The following is a 7,768-nucleotide window of genomic DNA, read 5'->3' as shown; positions in this document are numbered from 1 at the left end:
TAGAAGAAGAGAATTATCCCTTCTTCAAGGAGTTCATTTACGGGTGGAAGGAGGTGGTGGGCCCCACTCATTACACGATGGGAAGGACTTGACCGCCCAACATCGGCGAGCCACGCGGAGATGAGGAAGCTAACCCGGATTGAGACCAGGAGGGCTACCAGGGGAGTTACCAGGCTGGTAACTGCAGGAGGCACCCAGAGAGATGCAGTGGACAAGGTGCAACTCCACCAGACGTAGCACTGGGCTGCACCACAGTGAAAAAAAAACATTAATTGAATAATTAACAAAAGAATAAAAAAGGAAAAAATTGGTGATCCTAGGGAGTAGTGGCATGCGCAAACCCCATCGCACTACCCCACTGCTCCCGCACCAGAATACCACCGTATGCCAGAGATGGCAAGGGAGGGGGATAAAAAAAAAAAAAGTCAATATGCACTCTCTCCCAGTTCTCCTCAGGGAAATCACAAGGATGAACTTCGGCCTAATGAGGATTGTAACGAATTCTGGCACAGGGCTCACAGCTTTTAACAAGTCGTTCAGTATCTTTATCTATCCTTTCCCAAAATACATATCTCCGAGCAAGTTGCTTCATCTTGGTAATTCCCAAATGAGTAGCATGGAGTTCTTCTAATATTTGAGGCTGGAGAGCTTTAGGAATAACCGGTTCAATCTGAAAAGCATGTCATTGGCTATTGTAAAACGGCTGTCTTTGGGTTTATTTTTGAGATCCTTTATGAGAGCCCTAAGTTCGGGATCTCTCGCAGTTTCCTTTGCAATCGTATCTGCTGTGATGGCTGAGCTGGAGATTTGGAGTAATGTTTCTGCATATAAGGAATTTACTTTAGCATCTACTGCTATCGCTGGTTGGCGTTGTTAAGTAAGGTGACTGGAGCTCGGGACAATCAATCCACGTTTACGTTGTCTTTCTTGCAAAGAACCGTGTTGTCTAACCCGCTGAGGAAAGATGCGTATCTCAAAAGGCGAGCTGGAAGAAGTCATTAGTAGGCAGTGGACGATCCGGTTGAAAAATGCGTGATAGTGGCTCATTGTCTGTGACGAAGGTAAAGTGTCGGCCAAATAGATAGTTAAAATGTGGGTTGTCGCGTAGATGATAACTAAAATCTCTCTGTCGGGCTGGCTATAATTGGATACAGGCTGCGTTAGAGCTCGAAAGGCATACGCGACTGGTTGCTCCACATCATCTATACTGTGACTTAGTATTGCATAAATTCCCGTAGGACTTGCATCTGTCGTAAGGATCACCGGCTTGGAAGGGTCGAAATGAGTGAGAACTCTTCGCTGCACAATTCTGACTTGAGGTTAACGAATGCGGCTCAATGGACGCTGACCAAACAAATCGTTCTCCTTTTCGTAGAAATTTTCGCAAATCACAGGTCTTTGAGCTTAATTCCGGGATAAATCTAGTGTAAAAAGTCACTAATCCTAAAAAACGTTTCAACTCTTCAGTATTTCTTGGACGTGGTATCCCTGAAACTGCTCGAATTTTATCAGGGGATATCTGAATTTTATTAAAAGACACTACATGACCCTGGTAATCAATCTTTTCTTTGAAAAAGGAACATTTCCTTTTGTTTAAATGCAAATCGTTCTCTCTAAGGTGTTCTAAACATGCTATTAAGTTCCTGGTGCAATCATAAAGGTTTGCTCCGTGGCAGATGATGTCATCAAAGTAGGCTTCAACATTCGGAAGACCGTGAAGGATCTGAGAAAGGATTCGGTGGGGGGGGGACCCGGAAGGGGCTGTTTTAATACCAAAGCTAAGACGGTTCATCCTGTAAGTGCCTTTGTGGGTCGAAATGGTTTGAATCTTACTCCCTTATTCATCAACTTTAAGATGCAGGTAGGCCTTGTGGAGGTCTAACTTGCAAATAAAAATTGATCCTCTGAGAGTGTGCAAGACCTCATCAATGCGATGGATTGGATGGTTAGCTGCAACCAGTTTTGAATTGACCCCACACTTGTAGTCAACACAAAGCCTAACTCCGCCATCAGATTTTGCTATGACAACCAGAGGAGAAACCCAATCTCTTGAGGCGACTGGACTGATAACGCTTTGAGCCTCTAGTAGTATCAATTATTTTTCGACTCGCTCTTTTATTGTAAAAGGTACGTCTCGTTCCCGTATGAACGCATGTTTGTATGCGTAGTAGCTTGACTTCTACATTAGGGACACATCCAAACCTTGGTTCGAAAATTGACGAATATTTATGAAAAATGTCTTCGAGGGGTGTCACTGAGTTAATTGGACAGGACATGCGAAATCAATGATGTTTCCTGTCTATTTCATTAAGGCTGATTCCAAGACCACGAATCCAAACTCGCCCAAGTAAAGCATCATGGCCTACATACAACTCAGCATCTATCGTTCTGTTCTCGTAGGTGAACGCGAGCGTGACTTTACTCCCAGGTTTGATAATGTGGTCTGAGTAAGAGCGAAATGAGACTGTGGTTGGCTCCAACGAAGTATCGAGACTATGTTTTCTGAAGGCAGGCTCGGAGATTAAGGAAAACCAAGCACCTGAGTCGACTTCGAATGTTGGTGGTTTGCGGTTAAGTTTAAAGTCACAAAGTATTTATCTCGATCAGATCCTAAGTTGAATAAATCTTCTAATTTTTAATTCTTCCGATTCCGTACTCTGTATCTGATAGACTTTCTTCTTCTCCCGAGCAGTGCTGAGTAGACAAGGTGTTGGTTTTCGATTCCTGTAGCAGTGTGGTAACTCATACTTTTGGTAAGTGGCCAATTTTGTGGCAAGATCTACATTTCAAAGAATTTCGATTTGTTTTGCATTTATGCGATCTATGATTCGCACGACCACACTTAAGACACAGTCTGTCAATACCTAAAGCTAGCATAAAAATCCTTAAGTGATGCTTCATGTAGCAGCTGTTCTTGTATCCAGCCGTCCTTGAGACCTCGGATAAATTGTAATCGGAGAAAAGTGTCTGCGATGGAAATTTTCTTCTTACTGGATAAAATTTATATAGTATAAAAATCGTAGTCTTTCGAATTCCCCCTTAGTGCTGCGACATAATCTGAAATTGACTGATCAACGTGTTGGTTGAGGCAGAGGAAATAATGTTGTAATACCACTGATAAAACCGAAGGAGCTAGTATCTGCTCGAAATCGTTCACAAGCGGGACGAAATTGATGTCCCTGATAGGCTGATCAGATCCCAACAGTGCTGCTAAATTATCATAGTGATCTTTTCCTATTGATGTGCACAATAGTTGTGCCTTTTTCCTACGATTGGTTATGCCTTCTAGATCACTATAATTTTCAAAACGTTCCAAATATGAGGACAATTTTTCATTTTTGGAATCATATATCTCAAAAAGAGAAATCTGGGGAGCAGGAGGTGATTGATTTTTTAAAACAGTTGACATCAGGGACATAAACTGCTCAGACTGTTTTTCATCCATGTCGTCAAGATATATATAAAAAAATGACCACAAAACATAATAATAATGATGATGTCCTAAAAAGGAGAGGAAAAATAAAGATATAACCGTTACTATTTGGAACTGTTACAAAAAGGAGCAAGTTATTAGAGAACTAGATTTTGTAACAGAAATAGTATTAACCTATAAATCTGGTAAAAACTTTAATTCAAACTTCAATTTTAAACTTCTGATTTTTCGATCGATATTTTGAACTGAGTAATGAATAATTGCAAAATACCTGTTGAGTTTAAAAATGTGACAGAATAAATTAACTGGAAAGCGGTTAGAGATTTTCTGAGTAGGTTCAATGCTTTTAATTGCACTAACTTCTTGCCCTGTTTCTATTCTCATCGCTAACTGTTGTGACCTAAAAGTTACTGTAATAAGTACACACTAGATTCATTAAGAAGATCCTTTTATTATATATTAAAAACAAACTAATAGATATAACTTGAACACACACACACACTAAATACATTGATGCACGCAATTAAGGCTAAATAATAACAACTGAGTAAAGGTAGAGCACTGTTATAATCCCTAAAGAGTAACCTATTTACATACATTACAACTTGTTACATAATAAAACACACTAGAAATAAACTCAATCTGTAATTATGGTTGTTATCTGGTTTTTGTACATATCCCTGATAAAGGATTGAAATTCTGGCCGAAACGTCGAAGGTTTTTACTTATTTTACGTTCTTCACTGACCTCACCCCCAACCATCTCCTCATTTATATACATACCCACTGTCAACTATTAACTTATCATTATTTGTCTTCAAGAAATATTTTTAATTACTCCTAGTATTGGGCTCAATACCCGACAATCTTATCAACTATAAAGGGGCCTATTCAACATTACATATCGAGTACTTTTGACAAATTTTAGGTCGTGTTTTTGACCGAAATACAAGATACAAAGGGAACATGCGGGTACCAGATGTTGAAGGCAAACATCTCTCACGGAAACCCTCACAATCGCTCTAGTATCCAGCTGTTTAGTATTACTAGTAGTTTGATTAGATCTATAAGGCTACACTTATACAGTTATTAGCTTTTCTGGAAAGGCCATGAAATCTGCCTCACTTGCTACAACCCTACCCCAGTGAGTTTTATAATTACTAAATCAAACTATAATCGTAATTAATATTTTGAATAATTAAGCTAACAATATTGTTTGTAAGATATTGGGTAATAAAGGCCAAATCATCATTTCCTCCAATAATTCTGTTCATTTAATCGTCAAATTAAAAAAAAATCATGTAAAAATTTGGATTTTTTAAATTAAAAATGCCGATAATAAGATCTACAAATATGTTCAGACTATATCAAGTTATAACGGTTGTATTTTATATAACACACACAAATATATAATTATAAGAATTATGTATCCCAAAGTGGATGTGGTATTTGGTATTGGATTTCACTGTCCATACCTTTATAATTGTAAGATCATAAAACAACGCGATAATCGATACAGTAAGTTTGTGATTAGTTTTGGAGAAAGTAATTTAAAACTATGAAAATAGAAATGGATTGGCAATTACTAAAAAGGGGAAAATAATACAACAATAGATATTTATAGAAAAATATTTATAAATATTTAGGTATTTTTAAATTCGTAATTTTTGTATCATAATATTAATATACTGTGTTTCGTTTTGTGAAAATGCACAATAAAAAAGTAAGACCTTTTTTATTGTGCATTTATTGTTTTAATCACAAATAATTGTTTTGTTTGTTTTTATTTGTAAACCCATTCTCAAGTCATAGAAAGAAAGCTTGCGTAGTATTAGAAATATAAATCAGCTAAAGGAAAAGGGGTAAACATGTTTATTAGATGCATTTTACGGTAATTTTCTTTTAATAACAGACTTTTAGTAATCCCGATGGGGTCCGAGTCTATCGAGAACGCTAATACTTCCTATTTATTTGACTGCACTTATTTGAAGACAAAATTATAATAGGTCTCCTTACTCAGTCCATCCTAACTAGCAATATAGGAGGAAAAACTTTATTAAATACAAAGTTGTGCTGCCCAACTTCATTGGGTTGCTAGTCACACAGCATCCTTATTTTAGTTTAATCAGACAGTTATCCCCCGATCACCACCAAATTTAATGTAGCATCAGCACTAATCCCCCACCACTATATATATGTCTCCCTACTTATTCTAGCCAGCGTCTAAATTAGAGTACGTATCATTATCTCAGTAGCACTTGTTATGTAAACATTCTTGTTTGTATTATACCAATAAAGTTTTTTGTAAGTGTTTCGTGAGTGATAGTTCATATTTGGCGCCCAAACAGGGACTGGGTTCGACTTGAGTTATTAAAATCGTGACCGTTCTTAACCATTTTCTATCTAGAGACCACAGGAAGACTCCATCACTTGTACTATCAAAAAAACTAGAAGGATCGAAGACCTGTGATAATCAAGAAGACTGAAGGCACCGCTTACGAAAATTCATCCTTGGTACTCTTCGAGTTTAACCCCAGTCCGAATTCTTATTTGAACTGGATCTCCGGAACTACTTTTAAAAATACTTGAGGTACAATAATTTATTTTTTTGTAAACAATTATATTTTTTTTAAATGTACACAAATTTTTATCATTATTACTATTTTATTTTATGGGAAAACTGGTGATAGATTAATACAGAGGCGTAATATTAATTCAGAATCTCTGGAAACTAATCCTACCGAAAACATGGCAATTACATATCAAATGACCAAAGAAAATTATGAACATTTGTCAAGTTTTGATGGAAACCCTTACAATGTAGTATATTTTGTAAATGACGTTAGACAAAATTTTAATAAAGTATGTTCGGACAGTAATACGTTAACAAATCAAAATCAAGATCAGTAACTAACCATTGTTAAATCAAAATTAAAAGGATTTGCTAGGGACTGCCTGTTAACCAGCACATTCGTTTCAGTCGACTTACTTAAATATTTAACCCAACAATTTAAAGAATCGCGTACTGTAGAACAATTAAACATGAACTTATGCACACCTTTCCTTACAGAAGAGAACACCCAGTTGATTTTATAAATAGAATCACAAAAAAATATCTTTAATATTTTCTCGCATACAACTTGATGACGAAATAGAAAATAAATAAGCAATGATGAACTCTCAAGATCGAGAAATAAACAATCATATCCTAAATAATTTACACCCCGACTTATCAGATTTCTTAATCCATATGATACTAATAGATGTTGACCAAATTAGAAACGCTATACCTAACCGCTGTTCTGACATTACGGAAAGACTATACGGACTCGACCAAACTTTATATACATCCAAAAGAGAACATAGCTATTATAACAAATCGCATAAAGACTTTAAGCTAACAATTACGAAACAAAAAGATATGAACATTACAGAAACCGCTAAAGACCTCACTATCAAAATAACAGATACCCAAACCATCTTTTATTTTTTTTTATCACCTTCCTTGCCATTTTTAGCATACGGGGTGCGGGAGCAGTGGGGTAGTGCGCTGGGAATTGCGCATGCCACTGCTCCCAAAGATCACCAATTCTTTTTTCCCTTTTTTTTCTTTATTCTTTTATTTTTATTAAAGTTTTTACTGTGGTGCAGCCCAGTACTAGGTTTAGCACCCTACTGATGGTGCTGTACCTTGTCCACTGCATCCGTTCTGTTGGTTCTCCTGGTGCGCATCCGTCTGGTTGCTTCCTGCAGTTAACAGGCTGGTCCAGCCCACCTGGTCTCAGTCTGGGTCAGCTTCCTCCTCTTCTGGTGGCTCGCCGATGTTGGGCGGTCAAGTCCTTCCCATTGTGAAATGAGTTGGGCCCACCACCTCCTTCCACCCGTAAATGAACTCCCTGAAGAAGGGATAACCGTTCTGCATGTCTTCGTGACCCTCAGAAGAACTAAGAATCTCTGTTTGGTGGCGTCTTCTCTGCTGTGTCTGCGTGAGGTTTCGGCTCCACGCAGGGGATGCGTACCTCAGAATACCCAAGATCACACCTTTATATGTGGTCATCGTTGCAGGGTACCTAAGGCCCCAAAATGCACCCCCTATCCTACTTAATCCATTGAGTGACAGTGTCACCCTGTCCTCACCCGGTCTAACCCTCTCTCCTTGGATATCCAGAGTGATATGATGAGCTCTGTCCGTGGAGCCTCTTATGAGTATGGCCTGAGTCTTGGCTGCTGCCATACTCAACTTCCTCTTCACGCACCACTCTCCTACGAGACTGGCACACCTCTCCGCTTCTGTCTTTAGTCTGGATCTGCTGTTCTTGGACACGATGACTGCCAG

The sequence above is a fragment of the Halyomorpha halys genome, unplaced genomic scaffold (assembly GCF_000696795.3).
Source record: "Halyomorpha halys isolate HHAL.00 unplaced genomic scaffold, Hhal_1.1 Scaffold1344.1, whole genome shotgun sequence".
In the NCBI taxonomy this organism is placed as follows: domain Eukaryota; kingdom Metazoa; phylum Arthropoda; class Insecta; order Hemiptera; family Pentatomidae; genus Halyomorpha; species Halyomorpha halys.
Note: the sequence above shows the minus strand (reverse complement) of the source record.